The sequence below is a fragment of the Rosa chinensis genome, chromosome 4, assembly GCF_002994745.2.
Source record: "Rosa chinensis cultivar Old Blush chromosome 4, RchiOBHm-V2, whole genome shotgun sequence".
In the NCBI taxonomy this organism is placed as follows: domain Eukaryota; kingdom Viridiplantae; phylum Streptophyta; class Magnoliopsida; order Rosales; family Rosaceae; genus Rosa; species Rosa chinensis.
The window spans coordinates 2,377,535-2,388,162 of record NC_037091.1 but is presented as its reverse complement, the minus strand read 5'-3'; the positions used below and the strand labels follow the sequence as shown (position 1 = coordinate 2,388,162).

The window sequence follows — 10,628 nt, the reverse complement described above, 5'->3', positions numbered from 1 at the left end:
TTTTTGGTATCAGCTACGAGTTCTAGTCTGGCGTTGGCTAAATTCCGCTTCAATTAAGGTGATGTGGCAGGCATGTGCTGACCGTCTTGAGGAAGTACAAGTCTGAAAAATGGGATAGCACCCCCATTGTTGGAGTTGCCCTAAGGATGGAATTGATGCTGTGAGTGCTGCTTCTTGGAGTTTGAATAAGTTTTAGATTCATGCAAGCAAGACTAGAACTCTTAGCTGTAAATATCTAATGAACCCCAGCTAGATTTATCCACTGATGGATTTTACCTATTTCAAAGGTATGATCTGTGGTCAAGTAGTTTAAATTAAACATGATTAGCTCTTAACCTTTTAGTATAATGTTCCTTTGGTTATGTAGTTGGAAGGTTACCAGCAAACATACGGGAATACCTTGAGAGTGGTGAGACGCTTATGATGGTCAGAGCAAGCAATGCGCCTGAGTCCCCTGCTATACACCAATGTACATTCTGATCCTTTTTTCTTCCAACAACCGTAGTACCAAAACAAGATATGATTTATATGAATGCTTAGTACTTCTAGCACATTAAGAAAGAGGATGATGGCAATTTTTATTTCTCAGCTGTTCTTGAGAAACCCTGACCGCATGTCTTTTCCATTGCAGTGGTCTAGTGGGTGGTTGATCAAGAATTTGCAGCAGATGTAGCCATAGGCAAGTGGCATGATATGCTTCCCTGATTCGAGGCAACAAATATCATCAGGCTGATATCTAAAGCTTAATTGAGTTCCAAATACCGATTTATCTGCAAGTATTTGCAATCATCTAAGATTATAATTAAGCCTGTATCTTTCCCTTTTCCTTGCTTTTGTAACCCATACTCTCAGAGGAAGAATGTAGTAAAACTACGATCGACTAGTTCATCAGAGCTGGTATTATATGCTGAGGTTGTTTCAAAAGTTGTAGTGGTTATGAAAATTAGCTTAGTAAAATTAATAGATATTTAAACATTAGCTTGTTTTGTAGTGTCCTTGTACAGATTCTTCCTCAAAGAGTTTATGAGGTGTGAAAAGGATTGAAGTACCTCAATGTGAATACCAATACATTATTCTCTTGGGTATCACAATTCTGCATGTAGAAATACTGATTCATGTCTGTCAAACGAGAAAGATCAGTTTACAAAATCACCAATGTAGAATGTGACGATACGATTGTAGATAGATCCTTGTACCGGCATTCATGTGGAGATATCTTAGTAGACCACTCAGAAGACTGGTATTCACGCTTCTGTCACCATGCATTCAGATTCTTCCGAGACAAAAACAGGTTCCATTTCTTTAATCAGGGTAGTTGCTCTTGCAGTGATTATTGGTAATAGAATTATGATCCGAAGTTTGGCCAATCCAATCTCTTCCATTGCCATTGTAATTATGCCAGGTTCCGCACTCATTAATATATAAACTGTTTTGGCAGGTAAGTAGCTACACATAAGGTAGTGACATTGATTTTAAACCCCTAAACACTTGATAAGGGACAAAAAGAAAATTCCTAAACCTAAAAAGGAACAAAATGGCTCACTCTCTCTCTCTCTCAAACAAAATGGCTCCTCACATTGTCAATTTGCCTTTGAGCTGTTAATTACTATGTTGGTACTAGAAGTTCCATCCATTCTGGCTTTGGATATAGATTCCTTGCTTGAAGAAGACATCCAGCCTGGTATTGTTTTGTTATCAATTTAGTGAGCGGCGATTCCATCTTGGAGGGTGCCTCTATGCAGAGTCATGACACATTCTCGTCACTCTCTTGCCAAATTAGTGTCAATAATATACGCTCTTGTAGTGATTAGTGGTTATAGAATTATCATATTTGAACTCCTATTATCAATTTTTGTTTTTTTTCGTTCAGATTGTGCAGCATACAGACATGAAGATCAACAAAGTAGCTTAAGAGGAAAATATGAGCAAAGCGACCATTTCCATTGCTATACTAACCACGCCATTGTCCAAACCCATTGACTAGCTAGCAGCCTAGCAGCCTCTGTTCAAACCCAAAATCCTTATTTCTTTGGTAAGAAAAAACAAGCCTGGTAAAAATGGGCGGGTTTCGGTTAACAGGTTCAACCCGATATGATACCCATTAATAAACGGGTTGATATAAAACGTGGATGGGTTGAATTTTAAAGGGGCGGGCCAGTTTGGCAGGCCTGGTAAGAAACTAAGGCAGGTCTGATCTATATGAGCTAGTCAAGGGATTAAGCACAGCAAGCAAAACATGGCGAATCAAGCAGCCCATTCTTCTTCTTCTACTGATCATTACGCATACGAGGTGTTCCTGAGTTTTAGAGGCCAGGATACACGCTCTAATTTCACCAGTCATTTACACAACGCTTTGCATCAGAAGGGCATCAAGGCCTTCATAGATGATGAGCTTCCTAGAGGAGAAGAAATATCGCAAGAGCTTCTCAAAGCAATTGAGGACTCCAAGATCTCAATCATCGTCTTCTCTCAAAACTACGCTTCCTCAAGGTGGTGTTTAGATGAGCTCGTCAAGATACTTCAATGCAGAAAATCAAACCGACAAACGGTTAGACCCGTTTTCTACAAGGTGGACCCCTCGGATGTGCGACACCAAACAGGTGCTTTTGGTGCGGGATTTGCTAAACTTGATGAATGCAAATACAAGGATAGCCTGGGCAAATGGAAGGCAGCTCTTTCAAAAGCAGCAAGTTTGTCTGGATGGACTTTCTCGCATGCCAAGTAATGTTTCTAACCTCTCTACCTATCTTCATTTTCATTTTAGGCTAATTTCTTTTCCGTTTGTATTCTGAAATAGATAAATTTTATTTAAAGGATCTCACATATATAATTTTAGATGAACCACATTTTTTGGGTACCATCTGAATCTCACTTTATGTGACACTTGATATACAACAAATCTCAATCTATCTGAGAATTTCATTAAATGATGTGGTTATTTACTCCATTTTGGAGACAATGAGATGAAATATAGAAACGCACAATTGGATGTGAAGTGTTAACACTATCATTTCTTTTCATTCGTTTGATACGGATGTACTTATCAGTCTTATCCTTTTCCTTCTTATGTCACTTATGATTTGTTTGGTGTTTTGTATGCTTTTAAATTTGGTAGGAATGAGTCAAAGTTTATCAACGAGATTGTTAATGAGCTGTCAGACCAAGTATTGAACTGTTCATATGATCTGGATGTGGCTTAAAATCCAGTTGGAATAGAGTCTTGTGTTCAAGATATGGAGAAGCTTTTAAATGTCGATGATAAAAATATTGTTCGCATGTTTGGGATATGGGGGACTGGTGGGATAGGTAAGACAACAATTGCTAAGGCCGTCTATAATCTAATTTCCCATAAGTTCGAAAGTAGATGTTTCTTGGCAAATGTCAGATCAAAATCAGCGAACCAAGAAGGCTTGGCCCAATTGCAAGAGACTCTTCTGCGAGATCTTCTAAGGGAAAAAAAACTTGAAGGTGAATGATGTATCTAATGGAGTAAATGTGATAAAAAGAAGGCTTGCCCAGAAAAAAGTTCTCTTGATTCTTGATGATGTGAGTGATTTGGAACAATTAAACTACTTAGCTCGAGAGTCTAATTGGTTTGGATGGGGCAGCAGAATTATCATAGCAACAAGAGATAAGCATTTACTAAATGCTCATCAAGTTTGTTCAGTATACGAGGTCAGGATGTTAGATGATGATGCTGCTTTGGAGTTGTTTAGTTTGAATGCATTCAAAAGAAATCAACCTCCAAACAATTACTTGAAACTTGCAAGACTTGCAATATTTTATGCCCAAGGCCTTCCATTAGCTTTGATAGTTTTGGGCTCTCATCTAATTGATAGAAGCATAGAGCAGTGGGAAGTTGCATTAGACAGTTCTAAAAGAGTTCCTCATAAGAAAATACAAGACATTCTTAGAGTAAGTTTTGATGCACCGGAAGGTCATCTAAAAACTCTTTTTCTTGATATTGCTTGTTTCTTTAAGGGTAATACGGTAAACCACGTGATACCCATACTGGAAGCTTGTGATCTCAACCCGGTGATTGGCATTGAACTACTCAAAGAAAAGGCCCTAATAACGATGGATGGATGTAAGATTTGGATGCATGACCTGATAGAAGAAATGGGTAAAGAAATAGTGCATCAAGAGTCACCCGATCTGCCTGGCGAACGTAGTAGATTATGGATAGGCGAGGATGTGGACCTTGTTCTAACAAATAACACCGTAAGTATGTTATTATATTGTGCTATTCCAACTCATAAACTATATTATTTAATGATATCATTTCTTAGGAAAATGTGGAAAACTTGCTGCTCACCCTTGATTAGGTGGGTATGGTTCCTACCCATATATAAGATAATCACGATGGTGCGCAGCAAAGTTTATTTGGAAGAAATTTGTATAGAGTTTGAAACGCTAGTGCATTTGTGCTTTAAAAAGGAATTAATGTTAGTACTTGCTTTCTCTTATTGTAGGGAACAAATAAAATTAAAGGCATCCAAGTGTGGTCAGCTACAGATGAGATATGTTTAAATGGTAAAAGCTTTTCAGAGATGAAAAGTCTTAGATATTTTGTGAGCAGCTATGAGACATCCTATTCTGGAGAAATTGATTATCTGTCCAATGAGTTGAGGTGGCTTGATTGGCTTCTATGTCCTTTGCAATCTTTTCCATCCAATTTTTATCCAAAGAAACTTGTTGCGCTGAATATTCCTGATAGTTGCATCACACGATTATGGGAGGGATTTAAGGTACTGTAAATCAATAACTTGATCTTTATTTCAAGCTGTTTTATTTATTTATTTATATATAGTAAATTATTGATTTTAATTGTTTTCCTTGCCAAACAGAATTTGCAAAGTCTAACACCAATGGATTTAAGTGCTTGTGAATTCTTAACCGAACTCCCAGACTTCACAGGAATCCTCAACTTAAAAGATCTGCATTTAGATGGCTGTAAAAGGTTAGTTGAGGTTCATCATTCTGTCGGATTGCTTAATAAGCTTGTTACCTTGAATCTTCACGACTGCTCTAATCTTGTTAAGTTGCCAAGAGAAATTAGCTTAACATCTATCGAAACTATTTGTCTTCGCAATTGCGAAAGACTCGCAGAATTTCCAAAAATTATTGGAAAGATGGCTTCCTTAAGGTATTTGGATCCATCAATTGGAAAACTCGTTGGACTTAAATAGTTATATTTCAAAAAATGTGCAAATCTAAGGACTCTGCCATGCAGCATTTATGGTTTGCAAAATGTAGAGATACTTGATCTCAGTGGATGCTCAAAACTTGCCACATTTCCAGCAAAGAACAACATTTTCCATGACAATGGTGTCTCTTTATCACTTCCCAAGTTAGAGGTATTTCGAATTGGAGGATGTAGTTTATTAGATGTTGATTTCCTCACAACTCGTGATTTCTGGGAAACATTAACTGAACTTAACCTGTCAAATTACTATTTTGGTAATCTTCCTTCATGCATTAGCAAATTTGTCAATTTGTGGAAGCTTGAGTTGGATTGTTGTAGGCCACTCTGGGAAATTCCAGAGCTTCCACCAAATCTAGTTGAGATAAACCTGAGTAATTGCGTATCACTGGAGAGATTTGCAAAGTCGTCAAAGGTGTTGGAACATAAAGAAACAGAGGGGATTAGAAGGATTAACTTGTCGAATTGCCATCTGGGCTTGAGCATGGAAAAGATGAAAAGTATTTTACTGAATAATCAGGTGTCTCTTCTTTTCTCTCGTTATGATATACATGTCCTACTTTCATTCCTTATGCTGAGACTGGTTTTATAAATCAATACTGTACATATATAGCAAAATTTATTGACAGAGTGGACATTTTTATTGTAGGAGAACTCTCCGTTTGGTGTTGTATTTCCCGGAAGTAAGGTTCCAAACTGGTTTTCCAAAGTCTAATGGAATTGCTCACATCAACTGTCTATCAGAATCCCTGAAAATCTGAAATGGGAGAACGCTAGATTGGCTATTTGTGCTGTTTCTGGAGAAGGTGGGCTAAACTATTTTGGTGCTGATATTGTCATTGATGATGTACGCATAGGTCGCTGTTGTCCCTGGACCTTTTCAAGACCAAGTTTGCGTTCAACTTCAGATCACGTCTGGTTGCAGTATATTCCATTACCTGTTAAAATGAAGGCAAAGGTGAAGCGAAAGGATTGGTGGCAGCCTTATGAGTGTCGCATTCAATTTGACTTTGCGCTTGCAAACTTTAGATTGAATAGCTATGGGGTTCACTTAGTCGCTCCTGGCAATGAGACTGGTATGCTTTCATTGGCTGCGAAAGAGGTCTTATTATGGCGCTTTATGATTGGATGGTGCTTTCGCCGTCTCGGAAACGTTACCGCCCCATCTAGGAGCAACCATCAGTGGTATCCTCATCGTTGACGTCCTGCACTGCTCCTATTACTCCACTACTCCATGGCTTCAACGCCAACATGAGCCAACTGAGTTGTAAATCATGGTTTTCTCTTTCTTGGAGCAGTATATTTCCAATAATGATTATCACCATCAAGAGGAGGAGCAGGAGCAACCAATATTAGTAATGATACCTTCGAAACGACACTGCACCGAGGAACAACCATCAATGGCTCACGAAATGGATCATCTTCCCATCCCCATCATGGATGACCTTTCCGTTCCCTCCTCCGCGGATTACTCTGCATCCACCTCAGATGTGCGGTGGAATCCACCGGCTCAAATCTTCCAGACTTCTGCTTGGCAAGCAAATATTGATGCTCTTCCCAATTTACAGTTGACTTTCGAGATTGCCTACCTCACAATCCTCTCCAAAGCTACAGCAACAAGAATGCATTATGCATTTAAATGTTATTTCAGAGACAGAGAGGTTTGAAGCCAAAACTTGACAATCCAACTGCTATATTGTTCGAGCTTCAAGGTGCAAGAAGCTGATCAAGATTTCAACAATTTTCAGGTTTGGCTTTCCTCCCTGTTCTAAAATTCTGCAGATTTGATGTTTTTATAGGAATGAGGTTAGAGGTTTTGGATTTATAGAAATTAGCTAGGCAGTTACTAAATTTGGATTTTCAGTAAATTGCATCAATTAATCAACATAGCTGAGCTCACCATTACAAGGTTTGCTTGCACCTTAAGAAACAGGAGCAAAAGTACTTGGTTATCAGGAAACAGATTTGGTTTCAAATTAAGGTTTTCATGCACTAATGCTTACTTTGATTTCTAATGTCTTCTTGAAAAGGTCTGATTGCATGTATTCCACTGCAGCGATCAAGTGGGGTGATTGACAAGCGTTTTATGATAGTATAAGCAAGTGACATGTTGCACTTTAGAGTCTGCTGCAAGATCAGGCTCTCTCCAACCAGGTTTTCTATTCATTAGAACTGATCAACGTGTAAGTATGATGCATTGCAGTAGTCAGCATTTAGATCAGAATGGGGCAGTCTATCTGGACTGTTACTGCATTAGAATTTGGCACCTTGTGACTCCCATTATCAAGTAATATCATGTACGTACAATTAACTCTGGTATATTTTGAGGTGCGTTAGCGAAGCAAATTTCACTCACATATGTTCTTTTAAAGTTGGTCGAAGCAACAACTTGAAATGATGCTGCTGTTTTTTCTTCAAGTTTCAAAGTGAAAGATCAAGATTTTTATGAGTCTTCCTTGAGTTTCTTCCTTCAAGAATTTCCAACTTAGGGTTTTCTCTTTGTTCTAAAAACTGCAGATATTTTTCTTACTAGGAGAATACTGGTAAGTAATCAGCTAGCTAGGACATGCAAAATAAGGTAGTTCATACAACATGGTTGATATGATCCATTATTATCATTTGTTTCTGGTTTATTTTCTTTGCTTTCATTTTGTTAATGTGTTGCTATATAATTGATATCATGCAATTTGTTTGTTTTTTCCATTTGCAGTGGGGACTATAGATTTTCCACTCAGAAAGGTTTTAGACTCTAACCAAGTTGGCTACATGCTGATTGCACACCCAACAGAATATGAGACGACCGCAAACAAGCTAGAAGAAAGGGTAAATGCCATCTCCTCTAGCTGTACTCTTGCCTAATGCTCTTTTCCTAGTAATCTAGGCTCAAGCGCCCATATGTTATTGTTTACAATTTTATTGAACCATATCATGTTAAAGAGGCATGATGTTGCATTGTCCACAGGGTCCATGGATTTAAGCGCATGGAATATGAAATGCATCACTTTAAGAAAAATCTTCTTAGTATATGTTCATGCCATAAGCAGATTAAATTTTCCTCTACAGATTATTGCCAATAATTTGTCAAACTCATATACAACAATTTTTTGGGATCAGAAATTGTAGCCCGGCTTTGGCTAAGTATCTTGCTTCAAGGTGATTCCGCTGGTTTGTGCTGACCTTGAGGAAGAAGGAATTGGTTTTCATTGTTTCTAAGGATGGAGTTGATATTGTGAGTAGTTACTCCTAGTAGTTTTCCTCTGTTGTAGATTCATACAAGCAAGAACTAATTATTTAATTGCATCAATTCAACAGCACATATTCAGTAGCTAGCACCAATCTGGATTACCATTCACAAGGTCTAGTGGCGCCGTAAGAAAGAGAAGCAATTACTTCTACTTAATACTTATATTATGAAAGAAATTGGATCTTAATATGCGGTTCCTTTAACTGATGGCAATTTTGATTTCTAAGGTGTTCTTGAAAAAGTCTGATTGCGTGTATTCCATTGCAGCGATCATATCTGGTGGTTAATGAGGGTTTTCACAGTCATAAGCAAGTGGCATGAGTCTCTTTAGATGCTGCTGCAGGATCAGGCTCTCTCCAACAAGCAGTTCTATTGATCAAAACTGATCAATAAGTGAGTGTATATGTGTAATCCTCTTAGAATAAGTACCTTTCCTTTTTCATCTTTTTGTAACTCGCAGGAAGTATTAAAACTATTAAGTTTCAGAATAATATTGCATATGTATTAAGGTTTGTATTTAGGTTTTATTTGATAATAATTCTAAAATCAGAAACCAGTTTAATGAAATGAACAGAACACTGGATGAATAGCTCATTTTCTTAGGTTCCTCTGTAATTTTAGAAAACAGTTGGAATTATTGGACTATATCCTCAATTTAAAGACCTATACATTGAGGTCTCTAGTATCTCAACTTTCCATTATCTTCATCGTTGATTATCAGTTTTTTTTTTTTTTTGGGATAAGATCATTGATTATCAGTTGATCCCACTATTGTAGGAGAATATTGGTGGCAGTCAGCTAGGCTCTGCAAATCAAGGTAGTCCATACAAATTGGTTGATATGATCCAGTATTAATATCTTGTTTCACTTTGTTACTTGCATTTAGATTAATGTTATCTAGTAATAATGTTACTGGGTGATAAATGTTAATACATTTTGATTGTTGCTTCTGTTTGCAGGTGGAACTATAAATTTTCACTTGGAATGGTTGCAAATTCGGGCAAAATCGGGTACATGGTGATCTGTTAGAATTTGAGACGACTGCAAATAAACTAGAAGTATAGGTATGCACTATTTCCCTTGCTTTCTTGTTGATGTAGTTTTCTTGTTCAAGGTCCAATAAAAGAGAAAATATCTCCTCCTTCATATTTCAAAGATTCTCTTAGTTTTTCTTGATAAATCGGAAGGTACGATCTTTGGTTAATTGGAATAAATTAGCATACGTAATTTAGCCCCTTACTGCCTATCAAATTTGCAGGTAACAAGCAAACCAATAGTGATATACCCCAATAGTGGTGAGACCTATGATGGTCAGAGCAAGCAATGGGTGGTGAGTGTCTTTCTATATGAATGCACAGTGCTTGTTGCCCTACTCTTTCAGCTATAGCATCTGGATTTAGATAATTTGATTCATGGTATAATTCACAAAGTAATGTTCTTTTTGTCGGATATAATGTTATATTAGCAAATGGTGAATCTTGTACCATTTGTTTGTAAAAATATGAAACCGATCTTCCTTGAATTGTATATAATAAACTGTTCCATGGATGATGAAAATGTTGAATTAACATGTTTCTGAAAAAGTCTTGACTGCATATGCTTTCCATTGCAGCCATCGAGTGGGTGGATTGATGAAGAGTTTGCAGACAGTCATAGAGAAGTGGCGTGAGGCTGGGGCTTCTCTGTTTGGAGGCTGTGCAGAACAACTCCAAATACCATCAGGGCAATATTTAAGGCTCTTTCTAACAAGTCTTCTGCAGTTGACGACACTTGGTTGAGTTATTAAAATGCGATGTAAATACTTGTAATCTGATGCCAAGAATAAGGCCGGGCATGTGTCTTTTCATTTCCATCACCATTGTGCTTCTGCTGTATGGTGACTGCTAAGTTTGTTTCACATCTAATAACAGTGCTTGTTATCTCTCGAAGTAAAATTTCACTAGCAATCCGTAGTGTGTGCTAAACACGTTTCCAAAATTAGATCGGCATCTTACTATTCTTATCAACAGAAATGAAAATTGAGCTCATTTAAACTGAATACCAGAAATGATCATTTCTGTGCACATAAAACCTGGTCATCGTATGTCGGTATGTGTTCATGTCATCTCTTTGTGGTATCTCTGTGCTTAATTTGCTGAAAAAAAATCTGGATATCATTGTTTCCTTGATTGGATAGCCTTA

General features: G+C 37.5%; 1 pseudogene; it reads left to right on the top strand.

Annotated features, from left to right (window-relative positions):
• The first annotated feature begins 2,142 nt into the window (after nt 1–2,142).
• LOC112198601 lies at nt 2,143–10,395 on the top strand (annotated as a pseudogene).
• Nucleotides 10,396–10,628: the final 233 nt, after the last annotated feature.